At 43.9% G+C, this 26,284-nt stretch overlaps 1 protein-coding gene across 1 annotated transcript in view; it reads right to left on the bottom strand.

The window, feature by feature from the left end:
* Positions 1 to 18,831, bottom strand: part of RAB7A (RAB7A, member RAS oncogene family) — a 116,195-nt gene extending 97,364 nt beyond the window's left edge. The window contains exon 1 of the mRNA XM_078661770.1: positions 18,459 to 18,831. The gene's annotated coding sequence lies outside the window, so the exon portion shown is untranslated. The remainder of the gene's footprint in view (positions 1 to 18,458) is intronic.
* Between the last annotated feature and the right edge of the window lie 7,453 nt (positions 18,832 to 26,284).

Genomic DNA, 26,284 nt, shown 5'->3' with positions numbered 1-26,284 from the left:
CCTCGAATAGACTACGGAATTGTGGCCCTCAGCGGACTCCCGCTATCCACAACAGCACCCTTAAGAGCCTCCCTGAACGCTGCTGCGAGACTCATCACTGGCTCAAGAAAACATTCGCATATATCCCCAGACTTAAAGTCCCTAAAATGGCTGCCTTTTGAAGCCAGAATACAGCTAAAAATTGCAGTTATGACACACGCGGCCGTGCACCACAATGCACCCAACTACCTCGCCCAAAAGTTGACTATATCAGGAGGTTCGAGAACCAATAGAAGCTCAAAAAATCTACTCCTGAAACCGCGTAGATTCCGGAAAGAGAAAACTTACAAGCGCTCCTTCTCAGGAATGGCACCCAGGATTTGGAATGCGCTCCCTCCTGAAACCAGGCGTATCTCCTCCACTGCACTCTTCAAGAAAGAGGTGAAAAACATCCTTCTGGCCAAGATCTCCGGAACGGTATAGGTGCTGATCAGAGATCCTGCACTGCCGTGTGTCAATGCACACCTTGCCCTGTGACACTATACCTCTACCTGATGGGGACACTACTACGCTACTTGCTTACTACCGACCAATACATGATACACGCTGAGCCACAGATTCACTCTCCCGATGCCCCCACTCAATGCTCTCTCTATACTAAGACATTGGTATAAGCCTTCCACACACCCAAGGTGCACCTGAACACCTCTGTAGGGGGATCAATGGTCGTCTTATATTATTTGTCTAACTGATTGTATATTGATATGTTTTATATATGTTATTATTATCCTATTATGTTTGTGACTACTACGTTGCCCCAATTACCTCTGCTCATTCTACTGCCCCTACCCTGTCTTTGTGAAGCGCTCTGATATCTGTAAGGATCTTGTTCGCGCTATATAAAACTTTGAATAAATAAAGAGAAGAAACACCCAAATCACATTCGAGCTGTGGAAGAACACTAATCAAAATGAAGCAATCGATGCTCCCTTCCAGGGAAGAATTTCATATAATTATTTAGAAAGATGGGAATCCTTCCTTTGTCACGTGTTTTTGGAGGTAAAACATTCATTCTTTAAACTCACTATGCAAATAGTTTCAATGGTGCTCGTAAGTCATAAGTTTCCAAACACTGCATTGAGAAGTGATTTTTCAATGTCTTGGATTTATTCATAATTTAAAGTTTACAATATACATACACAAACACTGTTCTAGTAAATGCAGACTAGAGATAATACTATTCAGTTTTGAGCTTTTCCATACTTGTTCGAATCACTAGTTCAGATAATTTATTTTCTCCTGTGTATTGGCAACCTTTTAAGCTGCTGAGGCGAGAAAGATCTTGGAAATGCAGCTTGCTCCGATGAATACAAGAAAAAAAAAAATAACCTCTCATGGAGCAGGAAAGGGCAAGAACTGATGAACAGAAGTAGTTAAAGAACAAAAACAAACAAAAAATCCTTAAAGGTAAGTGACATTACCATCATCAAGATTCAATCTAAATAGTGGTGGAAGGAGGACAGACATTTTACATTACATTCAAGTGGGTTGAAAATATCAGGGTAGTGAGGAAGTGAACACATAACCGATCCATTTCCTTTATCTAATATTGGCACACAATGGTATTGCAGCATTTCCTTTAAGATCTGGAATAACTATAAACCAACATCATTTAATAGAAGACAATGCTACAAGACAATAAAAAGTGGGCAACGGTAATACGTCTGGCTTTTTCTGGTGATAGTTGGGAGGGTGCGTTTGTGTTGTCCTCAGCTATACAACAAAACAAACCCCATGACCACTAACATCTTGAGCTACAAGTATACAGAAGCTTGGGGGGGGAGAGGGGGGGTCACTTTTCAGAGCAGACTACAATAGTAGTGTTAAACAGCACCCTGAATGAAGTGTTATGAAAAAAGTTAGAACCTGGCGTGGGGAGTTGTACGAGAAATCTAAAATGTATTAAAGAAAATATTGCATAAGATAATTCTGACCAATGGGCAGTATTTTCATTCAGGCTTCGACAATTCTACTGGGCAACTCGCTAGGGCGAGTCAGATTTTACGAAGGCACGCTATATTTAGGGTCTACACGCCCCTTCTGGGGAGCTGACAAACGTGTTCTGTTCACTCGCAAAGTTAAGGAGCATTAAATATGCCATTAAATATTGTTTTATCTTGCCACCTTTATTCTGTGTTAAGAGACCGAGGTCAAAACTCAGTTTATATCTGCAACTAATTTTCTTTCTCTGACTGGAAAGTTCAAGGCTATTGTAACGGTCTGAAATACGTGCTGTACAAAGTGTGAAACGAATGTCTGCCATGTTTTATTCGAACACATTTAAACAGCTAAAATATGAACTGTTAAAGACATTTCAAAAGAAATTTCAGTAGCTATGAAAGCCTGTGATGAACAAATTCAGAACAATTTACTTGGTGATGTGCAAATGATAAATGTGTACGCTGAAACCCAATTTCCACAGTTCGTTTATACACTATATAGTTTGCTAAGTAAAATTGCATGTTAGTGGAAACGTTTTTGGCTATTTCAATGGACAAATGTGCTATCTGTGAATGGCAGTGCACTTGGACCTCGTGCTTTAGTAATACATTTATTAAAAGTGAGCTTTTACTTCTAATGGGAGATCTAGAAGATCAAAACATTTCCAAAATATACCAAATCACTAGTCACCAATGGTGCATCCACACTAGAGACACTTCGAGAGCTGTGGCAGACGGGTCTAGGTCCCATCGACAATGATGATTGGATGGAAGCCCTGGAATCCCCCAGGGAGCAGCAATCTAGTCACTTGTGCGCTTAATTCAGTTCAAATACTTACATCGAGCATACTACACATGCCACAGGCTCTGGAGGGCGGGACTAGTAGTATCCCCAGAATGTTTGAGATGTGGTGGTGCAGAAGAGACCTTTCTACTTACAGTATGGACTTGTCCTACCCTAGACAGATTTTTGAAGGGTTTTTTTACCATGTCTGACGGAAGTGTTGGGGTGGAGTCTCCCCAGATCGCCACAGCTAGCACTGCTGCCTACCTCAGCAGACATAGGTGGAAACAGGTACAAACGCCATCTTTAATTTCTAGGCCTCACCCTTGCTAAGCAGGATATCACCTGATTATGGAAGGGAGAAACCCCACCCCTCAAAGGCGTTTGGAAAATGGGTATGGATTTTTGTATGGGGCTGAAGAGGTTAGTGATGTCCTCGAAAATATTTACATAGCTGGAAATATTGGGCCGATTATAGAGCCATTACTCTAGCCTCACCGCCATCACATTAGATTCAGAGATTCAATCCTATGGCCAGGATACATAATATGATGAAATGCCGATAGTTCGGTGAGAGAAGGTATCGCACACGGTTGCAACAGGGAGGGACGGACAAGTTCTTTCGCAGCTTGTTATACTGTATTGTTTATATAATATGTTGTGATAATAAGCCAATTTTGCAAGCATACTTGTACATGTATCTAAAGGCCCGTGGGAAAGATTATGGCAAAACTCAAAATCGGTTATAAAAAAACAGTTTATAAAGATGAACGGAGAAACATTCCTGCCCAACTGGCAATGCTACTAGGGAACTAAGGGGCAAGTCAGGGGTCATGTGTGCCCTAAATGTGGCTAGATTCTTAAAATGCATGGAGCAAATGTTTAGTTTATTAAATCAAACCAAATAGAGTTTGATTTAATAAATAGGAATGCTGAACTCCTATTTGAAGGGGCACTCATATGTGATGATGAAAAAAAGGTGGTTATGCAAAGTAAAATATTTGCCTGACATAATGAGACGAGTTTATGGGCCAAGTACATTACAGTTACGATTGAGTAGATTATTCAAATTACTAAACCAGTAGGTAAAGTAACATTTGTATGATTTTTCTCGGCCTGTCATTGCTTTGCTAAGAAATCCTACGTGTACAAATCATCTGGACAAACATGAACAAAAAGCTGCAAATACAACTGCGCTATCATGACCACCAAGTAAAACAAATGTGCAAGGGTGGTTTGTGAGGAGCAATGCGTCTTTACCAAATACCAATCTAAAAATACTTTGTAAACAATTAAAAAACACAGAACGCCTAGGCTGTCTGTCCCAGGCTGCCTATCCTGCCTCGCTCTGAAGCAGGAGATGGCAGTAATTCAAATTCCTGCAATGTGACATACGACATGGCTTTCCTTTCTAAAGCCCTTCATTGCCATTGTAGTTTTTGGTGGGAGCCACTGTTGCAAAATGCATCCCTGCGTGGGGTCATTCAAAATCACAGAACCCACTCTTACCTATTCGTCACACGGTAAGACTGGATGCAAGCATGTGTGATTTGGCGCTTTGCCCTCAGTAATGTTAAGTGTTATAATGCTAACCTTGTGTTATGTATTTTGTGCTGAAACCCCCTGGTCACAATAAACGTCCTCCACTGTGACACCAAAGGCCATGGCAGCAGATCACTCGCCCCTTTGGAAGTGGAGCTGCTGTATTTGTTCCCCAACTAAACTGAAGCAAAAAACGAGCATTTTCCCACTCTTGCGAAGGTCCTCCAAATATCAGTGTTGGCACCAAGGGAGAAATATGTACTTATAGTAAAGACAGTTATATACTGTACGGCATTGAAACAGGCCCCATCTTCATGCCTTTAACATTAATGCCAGAAATATGGATAGATTTACGAACAATGACTGTTAAAAACGTTATGGTAATGCAAGTCAGTAATTTACATTCTCTGATTTCACGTTTTACTCAATCTTGCATTCCAAAGAGTGTTAGCTATTTCATTTTGTTGTGTTTCTATATTTGTGTGTGCATCTTATTATTCTTGTATAGTGCATACTTTGAGTTGTGCCAGATGTTTGAGGTGCTTCGTTTGAGAGCTCTGGCGCCAAGGCTGTAAGTGAGTTGGCCACTCTACAGAGCACACAGAATGGTAATGTATTCCCAGTTGCAAATGGAATTCTGTGCAGATAACTGTGACGGGGGTACACATGACAAAATAGTTACAGGGCAAAAGTAAAAAAAAATAATTACGTGTTTAAATGACTGCAGTGTATGTTTGAAGGTGAAGTGAGGGAGATGAGAGAGAGTCTTTGGGGGGTGAGGGGGTAAGTTGTAAAACGAAGGTGCTAAAGAGAAAAAGTGACGAGGTTGAAGATGAGCAGATGTACCAGGGACTGTATTACATTAAGTGCCCTGGGGAGCAACAGGCGTTTGTGCATCCTTTGTGCAACCCTGGGGCACTTTGGTATTACAGCAGGGCGTGCAGACACTTGAGTGGCCCGCTTCTGTAATACCGAAAGTGCTGGCGCACAATAAGCGCCAACGTAATCTTCAAGGAGGCATTCCCTCAATTGCATGGGGGCGTGCACCATCCAAATGAGGGAATCCCCATGCCTCATTTGCCACCCACGCTGTATTACCGATGCGGGACAGAGACAAAGAAGCTGTCCGGTAGTACACTGACAGTGTGCCACCTAAAAGATGACTGTCAGTGTACCTCCTGTGAGCAGCCCTCTGCAGCAGGTAAAGTGGGTCCTATAGACCCCCCCCCCCCCAGAAACCCCCTTGCAGGTGGGTGCAATCACTGACTGCACCCGCTTGCAAGGAAGACCTCTAATCCCCTTTAAACGTGCAGGCAGGTTAACGCCTGCAATGTGAAACCTGGAGCAGCGTGTTCGCGGCTGCCCTGGGGAAACTGCATTCACGGTAAAAATACTCATTTTCATCGGTTTGTGCCAGGCGCACCTTTTTAAAGGTGCGCCCAGCGCAAACAATGAAAAGGCACCATCATACAGCTCCAGATGTGCAGAGTAAAAGTGCATATGTATCCAACATAAAATGCACATAACTGAGGGCCAATGCTCCTTCAACATGCCTCAATAGTTAATTCATCATCTCACGATTTCAGAATTGAAACATTTAGAATGTTAATTTATAACAAATTATTGTTGTTACTCTTTTATCTTAAACGCCTAACAACCACTGACACAGCCAATAGTACTGGCAATATATCTGGATGCAATAAATCTCACAGAAAAACCAATATACCTGTTGGGTGGCACACTAATGGGAATGCCAGAAATATTTTTTACGTATCCTTTTTTAGAAAGCCCCCACTTTTTTCATCCCACTATAAGACAATTCTGCACATATTTCTATATGACTGATTGCAGCCAATAGTTGTGGGTGCTTCCCAAAGCCTGGTTAGAGCATTTTCTTCCAAAGTCGATGCTGCAAACAGTACAAGAAATTGAGCAAGCTCATGCTTTAAAGGGCCTGAAGTTGTTGCGCTGTACAATTTGCACATTACATTAACTATTGAACATATTAATACAATAAAGATATGGGGCAGTTTTAATGAGTTTAATATTTCAAGAATATTCCTTCCAACTGCTTTATAAACCTGTCTTTCTCACCAATGCATTTGCTTTAAAATGCACTGGTATTGCAGGACTACAGACATTCACTGCAACATTTCCCTGGCAAACCAAAATCCTGTAATACTAACATTAGAGAAATGTAACAAATATTGAGCAAGTGTGTTACAAAATTCAAATATCTTCACATCATTCATCAGATTTATAGGCTGCAATGTGATACCTGTGTGGTATTTGCATCAATACATAGCCTTTTAAGTTTAGGAGAAAAAAAAATTTGCATCTATATTAATTTTGGGTTATAAAACGCTAGAGGTACATTTGCTTGAAGAGCAAAATGCCAATTTTCTGACTAGTGGAAGGAATTATTGATTCGAATTGCTGCAGAGAAATATTTCAGATCACAATTCTCTAAATCCACCACCATTCACAGTGAGCAAATCACATTCTCACACACCAACAAGCCACTCAGTTTATCGTGGTGGCTATACAAGAAAACGAATCTGTAATTCTAATACATCTGTCTAACAAGTGCCTTCCAAGCTAAAATCTACCTCCTAGATCCACATGGACAAAAAGCAGCATGCTCAGTAAATTGTGCAAATCTCTCACCGACATTTTGCTCACCCTGCTGCCCAGGTTACCAGAGGGCACACATGCAGCAAAGTTAGGAAGGACAGAATGGACTGTACTTGGAGGCCGATTGGCCAAGTTCTAGCACCAGCAAAGAGGGAAACACTCTATATTGTGTCCCAACCCAACACCACCTGCTGTCAAATGGCCAAAATAAATGTTTTGTACTTAAGCCAGTAGGCTGAATATCACCTTAATTTTGGAGCCTCCTTTTATTATACTAGGATAAAGTGTCTGTTGAAGTGGTGGATTGAGGTCAGGATAGCACTTTTTATGGCTCCTTGTCAGAGTACATACACAGTTCCTTTCACCTACCTAGCCAAGGACAGGGACAGAACACATAGTACTCACGGATAGCTTCTGTGCTATCACTCTTAATGGGTTACTTTTCATTGCCATCAAGCATCTCACTCAATTCAAAACCGTGTGCATCACAGAAAATGTTACTAGCATGTGGTTTACCATGTGACAATAACCATTGCTAACTTAACTGAAACCGTCCCTCATACCTACTACAATCGAGTCCTCTCCATTGTAGGCTAAATGATATACCAAACTGCCAATAGCCCGAGGTGAGACAAATATACACAATTAGGTGAAGCCAATAGCCCCAATAGGAATACTTTAAAGAATTGGTAGCAATACGGAGCTTCGCTGTCCTGCCCGTGCTAAAAATGCTCTCGACTTAAGAAATTCTCAGTGGGAAGCCTTGCTAAGGAACCATATTCAAATAGTGGCAGTGAAAAATATGTAAATCCACAAACGGTTACAAAAGATACAAGCCCCTTCTTAATACTTTTAAAACCTAGCCTACATTTTGCGGCTATACCTTTCACATTTGCTTCTTTATTGACAAGTATTTTGAGGGGAGTTCTGTTATTGTCCCAGGCATATGATATTTACTTTGAAATTCAGCAATCACAACTGAATAAGTGAACACACAAGAGATGACAACCTGAATAATTCACCTAACACACACTACTGTCATTTTAAAAATGTAAACATCACAGTAAAGGGCGATTGTGGAAAATTCTCTGCCCTCCCTATGCAATGACAGAATCGCTCAATTCATGGACGCTAAGTCATGCGTTTCATCAGCGGCTTTAGTCACGAGGGTGAATTCCTTTCCAAGCAGTCTCACAATGAAGCACGGACAGATATTACAAATCTCTGCAAGACCAGAACTTCCACTACACAAAAATCTCCACCTCACTAGCCCTTTAGTTGGACTCACAAAGCAAACAGATGAGTACCCGTACAGATATGAAAGTGTTACTTATTGGTCATCAAAATCCCAAAGGCAACAGTAGTATATTTTTAATTCAAAACGCACACAAACTTCACAGAACTTCCCAGCGGCTCCTAAACACATTTCACCGGGATGCGTTGCCCGTGGATTAAACCCTTAAATCACTGAAACTAATGTCCTCGTGAATTATATCTAATGGGAGGACCAGAACATTAGTTTCCAGTGGAACTGGACCTCACCAACTATAGGTGGGATAATGGAAGCATCAAAACAAACTACAGTGCACTCAATCATACATTTCTCCATGAACATTCCCTGTGAGATCAGAGTCTACTGTCGGCCAATATTGCAAGAATACGAGAAAAAACCATGTTCTCCCAGGACAGAATATTTTCTGGAAAGGGTGAAACTATGTTCCTCGAATTGGCCCCATAGTAGCCACAATCTGTACGAGTACAAATAAACCAGACCTAAAAGGCAACTTAAACACAAATGTAAAAAACTAAAATTAAAGAGTGCTTGCTTTGCGTAGGTAGATCAATTCTCTGCATGGAAGCAGAGGGGCTCTAATGATTCAGGGAGATCGCCAAACACAACCACAGATGTCGCATGGGGAGCAGATTTACAATAACAGATCCTTTGAAATGCTTGCAGGCCAAAACGGAGCACCAAGGTAGAAAATACAAGATCAATCACATATTCCTCAAGTTCTTTCATGATCACGGTTACTTGGTCTACATTTTAGCCTATGTAAACAAATGGCCATTATTACATCTTTGTGTGATATGGTCTAAAACATTTTAGGTCGAGCCTGTCTGATTTCAAAATATCTATTGTGAGATTACCAAGAACTTGGATTGGGCTTAAAGCTCACCCACAGCTTCCCATCGGCTGTTACTCATTTACTTTTTTTACTAGATTACTTCCATTATCAATATTGTGACTGGCACTTCCCTGGAGCAGAATTTCTTCGTAGGAGTTCTACACGGCTCACTTGTAAGGAACAGCGCCGGGACGCCCCTTAGCTGGGGCAGCTGTGCGCTTAAAAATGGAGTTAACATAACATAACTACTTACTTCTTTTTGCTTAAGCACTCAGACAGCGGTTGTGTTTTCCAGCTGTCCCCCTCTTGTGCATCTCCTGTCAACCACTCCTTGTTACCCTGACGTCTGTGTGCTTCTCCTCCCCCCTCACGATCCATCTCTCCATGTTACTCTCGTCTGTGTGCTTCTCTTCTCCGGCACTACGCATGTGTTTCGCCCGTATGTTTCTCTCTTTGCCCCCGTTTTGTTCTCACACTTGTCATATGCCCTCTTGCTGCTCCCTCAATTTTGTGCCTCTTCCACTCCGCCGACTGCACTTCCATTCGTTCATTAGGTTTGCAGTTTCTTTAGGGTCATCAACACACCACTGGAGTCAGCAGATTGGTAGTCACGGCATTCTGTATTAGAGTCATGTGGCAATAACCAGAATCACACTCCGCCTGTTCTACCAGTAACTGTGGTATTTGCTCCATTCCACATGGCTACACATCCACTTATAGATTAATAAAAACAAGGACACAACGAATGACTAATTGACAGCCTATTTCTTTAATGCCAATGATCCCACCAATTACATGATTCATATTACAGGACAAATTAAAACAAAGAGACATCACGTGTGAACATGACCATTTACTTCTATTCATTTCAATGGTCTGACCCGTACCAATCTGCCTAGGTACGGAAATGATCACTTAAACATCAATGGTAATACATGCATTCTGCATCCAAGTGGGAAGCCGCACACTACACGATCCCCCATATTAAATCCGATTGAGGTGTTGCCCTTCACACCTCCTCCTCTCGAGGCCATATTATCTGCACCAAATACAGCAACACAGAACTGTTGGTGCTTCGAAAAGACAGGGAAAGGCAGCAGTCTCCTCCAAACAGCTGCCATGGACTTAAGGGGGAGCTGCTTACGACACTTGTTCCCAGTGGCCCCTTGCATAGAAGGCACAAAAGTGCAAAGTGTAAATACAGAAGCAACCAAGAATGGGAACATGGGTAACATCCACAGCGCTGTAAAAAGCCCTTGTTTTAATTGGACACTTTTAGCTGTCCGTTACGTTTTGGGTCGAGCCTGGGAAGCACATACGCTGCTCTGCAAGGCATGCTGTATTAGGATATGCACTTGAAGCTCCACCCACTCTCCACCCATCGGTTTGTGGTATTGCCTTTTGTAAATGTTGGATTGGTTATTAGGCTCATTAGTCCCTCCCGAGTACCACCCGGTCTTCTGTTACCTCCCATGAGGACTGGCCCTTTCACTAGGTTCTTAACCCAGGAGCTTTCATTAGCAGTCCCGAGAACTATTTACTTTATTAATGTACACCGCACTCATGGGACACCAGCTTCAGCAATGGCGGCTGCTTGTCTTTCTCAGAGATGCGGTTTAATTATTTTTAATTAATAGATCCCGGCAGGAGATAATTATCCTCCCCAAAATGAGAGGAACCAGGAGCTTTTGAATAGGTCCTGCACACGTACTCACTAATAACAATAGTTTAAATATAAGAGTGTGCAGTTCCTAAGGGAGGTAGTGGTAGTCAGGTCTGTGGAATAACCTCCAAATGGAGGAAGTGCCCTCACACACCCGAAAGGGGTCATGCTTGATCATTTGGGCGTGCTCCATGTCGGGCTGGGGCTGCAATGCCCAACGGTCACCCGCGAAAGGGCTCTTTGGCGGGGTTCTTTTGGATATAAAGCTGGAAGGTGAAGGAGGGTGTGTGGGCTGTGGCGAGTAGTGTAGTAAAGTAGTCTGAGTGATTTAAAATAGGTTTAGGGAAGCTCTGTTAACTAAACTTTTATTCATGCGGCTCGTTAACCTAAGTAAAAATGAGAAATAAAGGTCCTATAGAGCATGCGTGCTAAAAAACGTGGTCAACGTGGTCAACATGTTTCTCGCCTCATCCAGCCCGCAAGGGTTCTATAGTCCTAATGTCTTAACACTACTGCAAGGCTGGTGCTTCCAAATTTTACAGACTGATCAAGTTACCAGTCATGCTGTGCCGTACACGGTTAGGTTACACCTTGTATCATTGAGAGGCCCCACAATTAGTAGGTCTAATGCCGACGGGAATGATTCCAGAGCAAGTTGCTCACTCTGGACTGAAAAGTGGCGTGAGTAGCCCTTCACCTACCCCGGCAGGTAGGTGAAGGGCTACTCACCAAGCCATTTTTGGCGGTGTTGCGATTTAAAGAAACCCTTACAACTCTTATAGTTGTGGTCAGTCTCAACTGTCACTGACTCATACCGAGCAGGTGACATGGGGCATTAGCAGCGCAGGACGAGGCAATGTCTTAACCCGTTGGCTGCTTCGAACGTTCTGCGCCGGTGCCGAATGCGCGAAGAAACGGGTGGGGCCACGTCGGCCAACGGACGTGCGCAGCACTACTGAGGTAGTGCTTGCGACGACCTTTGGCCGGCAGCAGCATCCAACGGGTTAAAATGTGGCTATTATGACCCTAAATTTTATGTGATACAAATGTTTTTTCTACATGTTTTCTAACATATTTGATGTTGTAAGAAGCCCAGTTTCTCTCATATTATACACGTCTTTGTGTGTCAACACCTCAACCCCTAGTGCCAAGATGCGCAACTACAATTTCGCCTGGGGCTTTAGTTTCAGTTTAAACTCCCAGTCTTTGCACATTCGATTTACGTAGCCGAGAAAAGAGCTTTTTCCCCCCTGAGGAAGGACAAACAATGAGTGATTTTCCTCGAAACGAGAGTGCAAGCAGTTTAACACAGAAGAGGAGAAGCTAAGAGAGGTGTAGTCTAACTGCCAGGCTGCCGGCTTTGGAGAAGGGGAATCAGGTTTAAGTCTCTGCGTCGTTTCTTTCCCACTCATGTTACTTCTTGTCTTACTTTGTTCTCCAGGCTGGTTTTATTTGTCTGAGCACCAGGCTCACTGAGAGAGATCAGACTGACCATCCACACACTGAGTACTCAACTTTTTAAGGATCCATGCATGAGTAGTAAGTACAGACCAGTTTTATTTTTCTATTCAGTCTGATGCTTGTAGTTCCCATTTTATAACTGAATAAATAAAGAAATACAGGTCCAAGAAAGTAAATACACAAAAAAAAAAACAAAAAAAAAAAAACACACCCATGGATGAACTACTCCCACAGAGAGAAATTATGAGACATCTGTGCTCCAATCCTTTCTCTATTAACCCGACAGAACAGTCTAAGAAGCTCTCGCATGTCAAATGGAGCCACTTTGTGCAATGTTAATGCAAGCGTGTTTTTCTTGGGGTATAACTCCCACGAGCCCCCCTCTGTCTATCTTGCTTCTTCCCTATTACTCCCTACCCTCCTGTTGAGTGTGTTGCCCACACCCCATAAGAAAAACAATCACTGGCAGAACCAATAGGTCTCAGCAATGAGAGAGCTATTGGCTCAGTCTATGTCTTCTAGCCATGTTGTATAGAAGCATGGCTGTTGCTCAACATGGCTGAAGCGGCTATATAACCCTGCTAAAAGACAGTGACAAAACCAATAGCCCTCGCATTGCCAAGACCACTGGCTTTGCCACAGCTTTCTTGGTTTACTTCAAGTCATGTTGCAACTGCAGCCTGAGTTGGCGTGCAGAGCCAAATAGCTATTAATGTTTTTTTAATAGGGGTGTGGCGTTATGACCAGGACTGACACCTGAGGACCTATGGAACCAGGTTTGAGTCTTGACGTCTGCAAAGCATTCTGAGATTCTCGGGAAATCCTGCACACTGCACGTGACTACAAAGTAATAACTAAATGTGTTTTTGTGAAAAGTAAATGAGGCTCATGTAAAGAGTGCCAATACCTTTAGGTCGAGTTTGCGCTATATAAACATTCCAAGAATAAAAAAATAAAAAACAAGAGTGAGGAGGGTGGGAAACAATGGTGACAGGGGAGTGGGTTAAAAAGAACGATGGTTGGTGAAAAGTACATTAAAAAAAAGTGTACTTTAAGAGGCAGTGTCCAGTGGAAGGACTCTGGACAAAGGTAGCAGGACTTGGTCCATGCAGGGACGAAGACTAAAGCTGAAGGTGCCAACCACAAGGAAACAAGAGTAAGGTGGGCCCCAACCGATGGTAAGTACTGGGTGGGCTCTAATCCCCATTAAGCGTTTTTTTTAATATATAAAAAGCTTTCTATTGACAGTGCATGCACGCTGTACATAAAACCTAAAAAGTGGCGCGTGGAAATAGGAGCAAGTGATAGATCCATGCGCTAGGAGAGTGGCAAACAAGAAGAGGACCAGAAGTCCACATGTGCTAACAAATTGCAATTATGCAAAAGAGTGCCAGTGCAGCCAATGGTAAGTAGAGGGTGTGCTTCAAGCCCGCTAGGAAGTGCCAAAATGTCTCTCAATCGGCGTCTGAGACGAGACATACAAAGACATTTGTGGGATTAGAGCCACCCATTAATTACCACTAGTTGGCTTTGTTACTTTCTTTGGCTTGTTTTTTTCGGTGAACACATTTAGATGAGAACATGTATAACAACGGTAATATTAGTTTTAATAAGATGTATGTTTTATAGTGTCAGCCGGCAGCAACATACTGTTCTACGTTAAACAATTACTAGTGGTGAGGTAATGCAGTGATTTGAACACTTCCCTATGCATTCTGCATGTGATGTGCACTCCGCATGTTTAAATATTTGGAAGGCCAACCATTCCTCTTGACCTTTTGCAGCCCGTGAATTGATTGCACATAGTTTGGTACCAGTAAAAAACTAAATTTGCAGCGCTATGAAACTGAACAAAAATGCAGATCCAAGACCTCTATACCAGTACATTAATTCACTTCCATAAATAGCATCTGCTAATTCTCACCGTAAGAGGTCACCAACATTACTTGAAACGTGAGTCTCATGTAGTTAAAGAAAATGTACAATGTTTGTGTTTCGCGGCACATGACCAGAAGAGCTTAAACTCAAACGCGGTTAAATAGTTTCATTATTTTATTCCCAGAGCCCACGTCACCTGTTCTCTCAAAGCAGTCTGCTTCCTCCTCAATCAGCTGACCCCTTTCGAACTTCGAATGGGGTAAAAAAAAAAAATATATATATATATATATATATATATATATATATATATATATATATATATATATATATATAATATCTTACTTCATCTAAAGAAAAATCTGCAACATTCAGGATTCTTACCTTATGCACTGGTGACTTCTCTTTACCAGACCTACTCTTTACCTCACTCCTTGTAATGCTCTGCCAAAATGTCATAAGTTTACACACACTTTACGCCTAGCCAAGGGAGGCATGAATGAAGACCAGACATTCACAGGATGGAAACCATTGAAGCTTGCAAAATTACAAAGTGGACCCAAATAGGCACATAAAAGAAACAGGATTAGTCCAATTATTCTGTATATAGAAGAAAGACTAGTGTACACAGACATGTGCAATTCATTCAAGGGCATCCAGGTTTGAACAAACGTTAGATCACCCAAATGAACTTAGCCACCATTTTAAAAGTTGGGTGTAGTCTCATAGAGAAGGATATTACACAGAAAAGTGCTAGATCTGTTGACGGCTCAACAGCATATCTAAATCCCATGCCAACATACATACTTGCTCAAAAGAAGACCAGTTTGGTCAACAGGGCCTGTACTTGAACAAGTCACCAGAAGAGTACCCTGCAGCAACATGAACACATTAAATCATTAAAGACTGCTATAAGCAGACAAAACTACCTCTGCCTCTTGCCCGCGCTGATCATTATTAGTAGCCAACTTTAACTACATCCTGTAGAGCAGCCCATCTCAGTATGCTTCATGGGAGAAAGTTTACCAAGACTAGGAACTGTGCCTACTTGCCTCTACTGCCTACTTGGGATGCATGCACTATTTCAATGCCCAATAAAAACGCAGGGAGAAGACTCGCTTTCTCGATTCGAGTCTCCCGTTGGTAAAGCAAGTAATAACTTACCAGTGGAAGACTGCCTCAGCACCTTCACTTGAATTCTGAAGCTTGACGGTACTGCAATCGATGTAGGTGGATAGCAAAGCCCTTCATATGGAAGTGCGTAAAGGTCTGTGCAAACTCCAAATAGCTGACTAGGACAATTTCTGGACGGCCTGAGGGAAGTGGCCCAAGGACAACATCTTGCCCCTTCAAACTGGAACTTCTGAGTTGGGTACTCCTATACTATGATGGGCCATCATGCTGGCGATCATGGTCTATCCGCCTTTGAGAGGCTCAGGGTTCATAGGTAGATGCTACTGGTGTGGCTGGGGGCTGTATTGGTGAAAGGGGGGGGGGGGGTCACTGATCTCCTGGATAATGTGTAGATAATGGTGACGGTGGTTATTTGGATAGGTTAACTGGCCACTGACAGGTTTAAAGTGTGCTGGTGAGTTAAGAACCACAGGCATCAACACATGCAAGGAGCGAAATTACTTGCCTTACATTTAGTGTACAGCGTGATTGTGGCACCCATTTTGGTTAATCACAGCTTCTCTAGGAGAGGAGGGGCAGGCCCTGTAGTCACACAGTCAGCGAGGGAAAACACGCTGCATTTGCACCTATCTGTCCCCGCTCACTCCAGGCTTGTGCATGCATTTCACAAGCACTGACACCGGGGCTATTACACAATATATGTCCTGATGAAAGCCCAGGACAATGTGGGTCAGTTGAAGGGGCCTAAACATGTTGACTGCTTGAGTGATGGTCTTAGGACCATAATATCCTAGTGTACCTCCCCACGTATTTCTTCTTAACTCATACCCACTTTCACTACTAATAAAGGGATATCTTAGTGAGGTATTTTTAATATGTAGCTCACCGGTAGGATCTATCCAAGTGCTCCTGGAATGTCGCAAGAGCCCACCCTGACTTTTAGGGGTTGGGTTTGGCCTCGATGATGAAGTTTGCCACTACAAGAGTGTGTGAGGATCACAAAGAAAATAATTATTTTCTTTAATTGATACATCTATGATGTGGTCCCTGTGACGAAGTCCAGGAGTTTTTTTTAGCATAGGGATACTTTGGTTTTGAGTGTTAATTGTTCTTGGACAACCTGACCAGCTTTTACCACTACACATTTGTCCAGCCAGAACGATTTAATTTTACAAACATGCAAGTACATTGGAATTTGTAAACTACAATATATTGACTGAGAAGTGACAGCCAGATATTAAATATCTGTAGATTATACTGTCGAGAAGTTTGGAAATGGGGAAACCCTCAAGTGATTTGCTGGATACTGGTCATATTTTCAATGCTCATGTATTGCACATGCCCCAACTAAAGCTGCCTACCCAGGTCTTCCTTTTTGAACGACCAAACGTAAATTTTTTTTAAAATACAGATCATTTTAGCATAGGTGAGCCCCTCATTGTGAAGTGTTTAAGTTTGACAAATTACCCCTGAACAAAAAGAGACACATTGACTTCATCACAACGCACTGTCAAATTCTTTAAAGCAAGCTACAACATAAGACCAATAAGTAGTGGGAGGTCGTATAATAAACAGATGCACTAATAGAAAGGCTAGCAGCAAAATACAAACTGTTCCTAAGATCACTGATCAATACGAGTGATTACGTCCGAAAAAGACGACACAAAAAATACTAATTTTAGGATGAAAAAGTTATATATACGAAACAAAAGCAACTGTCCTAGACATTTAACTGTGCGTGTTATGCACTGCCTTTCTCGGTCACTTGGCGTGGAGTTGGGTTCAGGGAGGAAGACAAAGGTTCTGACAGCCACGAGCGTGTTCGGAGAATCATGGAGAGTTGTCAAATCCGTGCTGACTGACCCTTCCGACGAAGAGGAGCGAAACAGTTAGTACGAGGAGCGAAACAATAAGTACGAGGAGCGAAACAATAAGTACAAAGATCGAAAGCATTAAGGTGGCGTGCCAGGGCCCAGTGCAGTCTGACACACAATTCAAAATTACCTCCACAATACAAGAGGTATTTGGCAATGAACGAAAACACCATCGGTTGGCATATCACATCCGGTGCACGAAATTTCCAACAAGGTACAAGAGATCAGCAAAATCCAACCACTCCACAATAGTTAAAGATGAGCCGTAGTGTTATAAACATGAACTAACACAGTTCGCGTGGACCTAGTTTTACAATTTATTGTGTACCAAACCATTTCATTTTATATGACTAAAGCCGGTGTAAACCCAATCAAAAAGTACATCGATGTGTACTTCCAGTTAGGTGTGAGCTTTCAAGATTACTTGTCAACACAAATCAGGCCTTATAACGTACCTAATGAGAGGCGCCTAAACTCGGATGACAGAAAGCCTTGCGGAAGAAGATCTTAGAATTCAGCATAAACAATTTGTGTGTATTACTTGTGTTAAGTACTGCAAACACCACTGCATTCGCCTTTTACGTAAGGATATTTCCAGTTTGAGTTAATAAATGGAAATGTACCTGTGGGGTAAACATGTGTGCTTCTACTGGGTAGTTTATAGCGTCTACACATGGCTCAAAAACCACAATATTCTAATAAATACCAGCGACAGACTGCGCGCTCCTCCCACGACCACCTGACTGCCTATTCAAAGACACTCCCCTATAAAGTAATGTCTTTGTGCGCAACAGTTTTCATGCAAGGCGAACTAAAAGTAATTCGATAAAATGAAACTAAGAAAGGCGAGCATCTATGTGGGGGGGAGGAATTGTATCTTGGCAGCGCCATCGCAGCTTCACATAGAAGCAAGGAAATTAGAGCATCGGGTGGCGAGGGACGTACAGAGACCCCTGGTTTCTCCTGCTGTCAGTGGATGAGGAGTACCCTCGCTTCCCCAAGGACCGAGGTTTCGGCCGCTCCTCTGCCTCCAGATGTGACAGCTCCCCACTTTCTCTGTCCCTGTAAAGCACAACGCTGGCCTCATCAGGGTGGGACGAATCCCTCCCTTTCTCTTCCACCCCCCTCAGTGGGGGCGGAATAACCGATATTGCCCTGCCAGGGGAACAAGTCTAGGAGGCCGGGCTTGCTCTACTCTGCCCATAGCCTGCGGGCAGGGCCGCGTCTGCACTGCCTCCCCGTCGCCAGGCCCCGTGCCTGTGCTTCCACCCCAGCCCCTGTTAGTGCCGCGTCCACACCGCCTGACCTGTCACCAGGCCCGCAGGCTGCGCCGCCCGTGTTGTCAGCACCCCCAGACTTCCCGGTGGCTAGTGCGCGGCCACTCACCCCTCGCGCGAGGCAGACGCCGCTGCTTCCCCTCGGTGACGCTGAGGTGGCTGGTCGGGTGCCGCCGGGGCCTGCGCTGGCTGCTGGGGAGGTGCTCGGCTTCCTTCCACCCGTCCTCCTGGATCCCTTCTTTATGACAACAGCAGTCGCTTTCACTTCCTCTAACAGAGGCTCCCCTCCTTGCCTGACCGGAAGTGACGCGCGGGCACGGGACCCAGGCTCTCATCCCGAGCGCCGTGCGCAGTGACGTCACAGGCTGAGGAAAACGCCCAGTGGGAAGGCTGTGCGCATGGTAGAGCTAGAGAGCAGACTGCGCCCACGAACAGCACCCCAGTGGAACATGAGAAAAGACCGAACATGGAAGAAAGACTGCAGTGAGTGTGAAAGAAAGACTAGAGTGAGTTGACAGGTGCCCTGCAACAGAAAATAACCTTTAACCTCTTACCTGCCAGGGTGCCTCCTCCCCCTTGCTAAGCCATAGTTTGTATGTTATAGCTGCCTAGTGTAAGAAAGTAAGTAACATTTTGTATTGTTTATTTAATTAAAACCATTACAATTTTCTTCCCTGTTGATAGCAGCCAAGAATTATTATGTTGCTGCTCACATGAAAGAAGGCGAGGACAAGGGGTTAAGTTACTCCTTATCTTTATTCAAACCCGGAGCGCCGGGAATCCGTGTATTGCACGGAGCTGTCCGGCGCCAAACAATATGGCCGCCTTCCGGTTCCGGCCTCGGAACTTCCTGTTCCGGCCAAAACAACTAGACCGATGCCACATATCTCCCCCCTTTTATTGCATTTGTAACCCACAATAAAACAGTCTTACTTATAGTCCATATCGTAGTTCTGGAATCGCTTGGGTGTTCTCACGATTCTTCCTGCTCTCATTCTCACCCTTCCTTCATCCTGCTCGCTCTCCAGTGCTGCCGGTCTTTCGCTTGTTCCTTCCAAACTTTCCTCTTCGTCTCCCTTCTTGCTCCCGAACCTTCCTGTGCCTTTCACTCTATTACTCCCTTCCTGTTCACCCTCTGGCACTTCCTCTATTTGAGTCCCTTCTTCAACTTGCTCTTGTCTCTCTTCGCAACATTCCTCATCCATCTTTTCCACATTCCTTCCTTCACTCTCGTCCCTTTCCTTATTCCACTGCAGGATCTTGCTGCACCTCGCCATTCTATCCTGCGACCATACTTTCCCATCACTAAGTAATGCTGACCTGGTGTATGGTTCGATGACCTTCAGCGGCGGTGTGAACTTGCTCTCCCCTTTCCTTTTCAGGGTGGCTACCTTCACCCTCACCCAGTCACCTTTCTCTACTGACACTCCTTGAACGTTCCGCTTCTTGTTGAAGTGTTCAGTGTAAGTTTCTTGCGCTTTTTCTAGATTCCTCCTTACCACTGCTGGAGACCACTTGCTCTGTATGACCATCTGTCTCCACGCGGTGTTGTCTTTGGTGAATGGCTCTCTGCCTCTCAGTATCTTAAAGGGGCTGTAGCCCGTGCTTCCTGGAGTGATACGGTAGGCCCATAGCATCTTGGGTAACTCCTTCTCCCAATCTTGCCCATCGTTTATGTCCGCTTGGATGGTGCCCATGATCACCCTAGTAAAACGTTCCACTTGACCGTTTCCCGCCGGGTGGTATACAGGAGTGTGCTTGACCTCAATCCCGTTTCTGGCGGTGTATGCCTCCCATTTGTTGGAGACAAATTGTGGGCCATTGTCGCATGCTATGGTCTTGGGGATGCCCTCCTTCGTGAATACTGTGTTTAAGAACGATATCACCGCCTCCGTGTCTACTGTATCAGTTATCTCCACTTCGGGCCACTTGGAGTATCTGTCAATCATCACTATTGCATATTTTTGTATTCCTTCCGTGTTGAGGACGGGCCCTAATATGTCGATGGACACCATCTCCCAAGGTCCTTCCGGCAAAGGAAACTTCCCCAACTGTGGTCTCAGCATCACTTGGGATTTGTCCGCTTTGGCGCACGAGTCGCACTGCCGCACGTACCTCTCCACCTGGGTGTCGATGGCTGGCCACCAGTATGCCTGTCTGGCTAGGGCTTTGGTTTTCGTGATCCCTTGGTGTCCTTCGTGTAGCAGAGTGATGAGGTGTTCAATGAGCCCTTGTGGAGGGATGATTTTATCGCCTCTGAGTAAGTACATGGGGTTTTCTCCCAGCGACAGTTCGTCTCTTACCTCCCAGTACCTTTTCAATGTCTCTTTAAGGTGTCTCTTCTCGGGCGAGCCGTGCATGACGTACCCCTTGATCACTTCTAATTCTTCATCCTGTGTGTAGGCCTCCGCCCATTCTCGCGCACTGATCACCCCTTCCATGTCCTGTATCGTCGCTACCACATAGCCTTCCCATCCTGGTGCCTTCTGCTCATGCAGCTCTTCCATGGCTGCCGCCCTACTAAGAAAATCAGCTACTTTGTTCTGGGGACCAGGTATATATTCCACCTCATACACGAAGTCCAATAGTCTCAGTGTCATCTTGGCTATCCTGGGTGTTGCATGCGCATGGCCATTGGACGTTAAGACTTTTATCAGAGGTTTGTGGTTGGTACCGACCAGGAAATTTGCACCCCACAGGTACTGCCTGAAACGCTCCATCGCCCATACCACCGCCAACATCTCTTTCTCAATGACGCTGAAACGTTCTTCAGTGGGAGCCAAGGCCCTGGACGCGAAGCAGACCGTGGATAGTTCTCCATTGTCGGCTCGCTGCATTAACACCGCTCCAAGTCCCTTGTCACTGGCATCGGTGGTGAGTACGGATTCTGCCGCTGTGTTGAAACCTTTGAGAGGAATAGCTCTACTCATCTCCTGCTTCAAGGCATCAAACTCCTCTTGTTCGTCCTTGCTCCATTTGAATCCGTTCTTCTCCTTCAGCAGTTGGCGAAGGCAGTGCCTCTTGGTGGCGAAATTGGGGATGAATTTGCTATAAAATTCGGCCATGCCCAGGAATGACCGTACTTGTTCCTTTTTTTCTGGGGGGCAAGGGGCATTTTGTATGGCTTCCATGTTGGATCTCTTTGGTTTTATGCCCCCTTCACTGACTTCATGGCCCAAGTAGGTAACTGAGGAAACGCTGAATTTGCATTTGGACCACTCTGCCGTGAGTCCACTGTCTTGTAACGTGCGCAACACCACATGTAGTTTCTCATTGTGTTCTTGCTTGGTCTTCCCCATCACCAGGATGTCGTCCTGGAAAAAAAAAGGTCCGCTAAGGAAGGATCTTCAGTAACGGATCCACGCGCACACAGAGCGACGCTGTCCCAACAGAGTGAAGGCACTGAGTGTGGCAAGGGCCGAGAGCACGCCCAGGGACATCATAAGGCACTGCACTTTGGGCGCACTTCGGCTCACCTTGACCCATAAACCCGGAGCACGGCAGAGGACGCGTGTAACGGTCACCCACGACCCAGTGGCGCCACAGCCCTCACAGCACGCCACCCAAAATGGCCCCACCCAGACAGGAGTCCATCGCCACACGAGTTGGCCTAATAACTACCAAATCGTAAGGGGCAGAAGCGGAGAGGTGCGCGACCAGACAGGCAGCTTCTCCTTTCAAGACATAGGCGATCATGTGTCATCATACCTGCAACTAGGGCAACAATATAACTCATTATATATGGATTATATAACTCCTAGGCACTCTGAGATCTGCTCTTGGGAGCCACAACCAACAACTGATGTGACTACATCAGTAGGGTCTGAGGCATTGTTTGTGCAAAAAGAAACTTGAGATGCTCCAAAGGTATGTGTCCAAAGGCAAACATGACTCCCTTAACAGAATTTGTTCAACAAAACAGTGACCAAACAGGTTATTCCAAATTACTCATACATGAGCTTAGAGAGCAATTCTAAGTTCATGTGATTTATTTCACATAATTTGAAACTTATTTTTTACACATATGAATTAAAAACATTCATTGATGTCATGAGATAGAAAACACCGTATTCAGTATGCCATACTTATCAACATAACACATTCAACATTACAACAAATACACATACATGTTACACATATGAAAAAATGTGAACATCAATACAATTATCAATGTCCTATACATGTCCTGCAAAGAACCAGTCCATATTTGATATATGGACTGGTTCTTTGCAGGACACTGATAATTGTATTGGAAATAAATCACATGAACTTAGAATTGCTCTCTAAGCTCATATATGAGTAATTTGGAATAACCTGTCCAGTCACTGTTTTGTTGTACAATATTGGTGTGGTCCAGGCCGGATAGTGATAGGACCCAAGCCTTTCCTGTTTACTCTTAACAGAAGTGGCATCCTAAAACTGATTGGTTGATTAAAGGTCCTGGATCACATAAATTCCAACCACCTCCAAGCAGTCGAATTTAAGCCCCACCCAACAGTGCACGGTAGGGACATCACAGTGATTTCCTGGTCGGCACAAGGCTAAGTATCATCAATTTCTACAATATCAAGTCAAGTCAAATTTAGCTTTATTCGAGATTCACTCATAAAAGCATAGCAAATTCCATATATTTCAGGGATATTCACTCTTTAAAAAAATTAATTAAAAGATAAATTTACAAGCAGATAAATAAAAACACAATCCCTATACAACCATTAAAAAAGTTCATCTCGATTGCTAAATACAAATGACCCGTACGTTAGAATTACTAATTTTATACATTGTCTAACATAATAAATATTCCTTTTTAGACAAAAACACATTCAGTAATCAATGCCTAAGAGCTTCTGTCTAACCACCCATGCCCAACCTAAATATTTAGCAGTTGCTATTGAGATGGGCAATAAAGTGCTGGTGCGTATGATTCTTAAGGCTTCAAAATTACTAATAGTACCTAGGGACTTACACAGTGGAGTTAACCAGGCTCGTCTTGGGGTTGCATAGGCTGGGCAAGCAAATCAAAATTGGCCAATAGTTTCCTTATGGTCTCCGCATGCAGGGCAGTTACTAATAGTCGAACTACCCCACCTGCCAGTCAAAGACCTAAGGGGCAGGGAACCTGCTCTAAGTTGGAAAAAAAGCTTCCTGTCCCCTGGTTTAGTAATGGCATCCCAATAAAGCTCTAAGCTGGGATTAAGCTTTACCTCTAAAAAACATCCTGCCATAGTCGAGGAGCTAGTATCACTCCAATTTCGATGGGCCACCTTCTCCCAATAAATTTCCTTTAAAGCTGTTTTTGATGGGAATAACGCTGTCTCCGGATTTTCCCACAGCATTTGCATACCCATGCCAACTAGAATATCTCTATGTTCATTCAGCCAACTGACTTTATGGAAAACATCGGTTTTAATAATGTCCAGGAATCCAACCGCATAGTGTAGGAGCTCTGGAGTAGTCCACAGCCTGCGCCAATATAAAATTGGACGGAGCCTTGCTAGATCCGAAATAGCCTTCCTGCCAAGATCATACCATAGTGGCAGCAAGGGGGTACTCGCAGGCAGTCCAGTAATACTTCGGAAAAACTTGTTTTCCGAGATTATCAGTGGCTTCAGTTTCTCAAACCCCCACAGCTCAGCGCCATAAAGCACTGAGCTGAGAGCCTTAGCCTCATAAACCTGGAGTACTGGCTTTATTGGCTTGGTTAAAGATCTTTTATGTTCCAGATTTAGGGCTCCTGCAAGTTGCCTGTGCCTTAATCCAGCTATATCTATGTGCTGCGCCCATCTATTGTCCTTACCCACATGAATCCCTAGATACGTAAAGGCATTGACCACCTCTAATACGTGGCCATTCATGATAAATGTATTTTTAAAACTACGATGGGGATTAAAAACTATGAGTTTGGTTTTAGCCGCGTTAACTTCCAAGCCATGGTCCACACAAAATTTTTCAAAAATAGATAGGGCATGCTGCAGGCCGCTCGGGGTCTTTGATAAAATCAGCGTATCATCTGCAAACATTAAAATTGGTATCTTAATGCCGGCCAAAGAGGGAGCATCCGTGTTAGCAGATAACATTCGAGCGACAACACCATTGATGTACAATGTAAAGAGCGTGGGGGCCATCGAACAACCTTGGCGAACACCACACTGCACTGGGAAGTCAGAAGTAACCATCCCCTGCCCTCCCCACTGGATCTTAGCGAAGTTTGCTTCATGCAACCTCATCAAGAGTGTTAACATATCCACGGGTAGGCCCAGGTTTTTTAAAACTACCCATAACTGAGACCTAGGGACTAAGTCAAAGGCCGCGCGTAAATCGACAAATGCCGCGTACAGGCTGCCTTTGCCCAGTAACACAGTCTTCCATTTCAGTAAAGTAAACTGAAAGACCTGATCTACCGTACTGGTAAACTTTCGAAACCCCGCTTGAAAGGACGACATAACACTATACTCCTCTGCCCAGTCAAGTACCCTGTTCACAACCATCCTCCCAACCAACTTTTGGATTGTATCAATAAAGCTTATGGGCCTATAATTTCCGGGTTGCGATTTATCGCCTTTCTTAAATACTGGGATTATCACAGCGCCCTGCCATGATACCGGGACTGGAGCTCCTCGGACCACAGCATTGGCAAGAAGCAAGATATACTTGCCCCAGCGTTCTTTGTCATTAAGAAAAACATCCGCAGGGACCCCATCTAACCCCGGTGCTCTACCTCTGGCCACTGTACTAAGGTCCATTAAGACTTCACCAATGTTAAAAAAGTTACCTTTGTAAAGAACTGGCCTAAAATCACCCATCGTGTCAACCAACTGGTTTCGAGCGTATTGTGATTTAAAATAATTCACCCAATCCTCCTGCGAAACATTGTTTTCCGGAGGGTCGGGTTGCCCCCCCCCACCCCACTTGACAATATTCCAAAATTCCCTAGAGTCTTTTCTGTCACTGGCATCCTTAAGGTCTTGCCAGTGAAGATCGTCCCACAGTTTCTTGGCTTTTAGTATACACCTCTTATACTCCTTTCTTGCACTACAAATTGTCTCCATTTGCCTCCCCTTGATAGCGATGCCTAAGGCAAATCTAGCATTCCTGCATTCGGTGTTATACCTTTTAAGCGGTTTAGGGGTTGCACCAATGTTCCTCTTAACCGGTTTTAAAAAATGATCCCTGATGCCCAAGAAAAGACTATCATGGAGTTTGGTTACTTCATTCAAACCAACATCAGATTTATTCGTTTGCTCGAGTGCCAATATGGCTTTATCAGCCTCTTCTCCAATAGTATCCAAGATCTTTTGATTGGCCATAACATGCACCCATTTAAGCCTATGCAGATCATTTGAGGGGACAATTGAAGGTAAACAATCCACAACCATATCCATTTCTTTTGATCTAATTTCCACTACTTTTGCACCACTCACAGCGGATTATGGTCACTTTCTGTTCGCCCTTTGACCTCCATATCAACTACCAGTTTCCACAATTTCATACTACAAAGGACATAGTCAATCCTGCTGCTGTAGCGCCCATTATCAAAAGTATTAGCCCCTATCTTGTCACTCACAGTTCTCCCATTTAGTGCCCTTAATCCCCTTCCATAGCAGATCGCATTTATGGATATAACATCCTCAGACCATCGAAAATACAGGTTTCAAGTCTAATTTAGGGACACCCCATTGCCTGTCTTCCTCATCCCCAGGAGATTGATCATAAGTAACCAAGGGCTCGAAAGTTAGATTTAAATCACCAGCTACAGCTATATTATTGTTTACAGAGTTAGTTTCTATAAGGGAATCAAAAGCCGCTATAACTTGGGACCTCCCTCCCTTGTTACCCCTGGCGTAAACATTGTAAATATCTAACTAACCTAGAGGGCCCAGATCAATTCTAATGAGCTGGATGTCATTACTTTTAGTAACTACCTCTTTAATAGTA

Source organism: Lissotriton helveticus, chromosome 9 (assembly GCF_964261635.1).
Source record: "Lissotriton helveticus chromosome 9, aLisHel1.1, whole genome shotgun sequence".
In the NCBI taxonomy this organism is placed as follows: Eukaryota; Metazoa; Chordata; class Amphibia; order Caudata; family Salamandridae; genus Lissotriton; species Lissotriton helveticus.
Note: the sequence above shows the minus strand (reverse complement) of the source record. Positions and strands in the feature narration are given on the sequence as shown.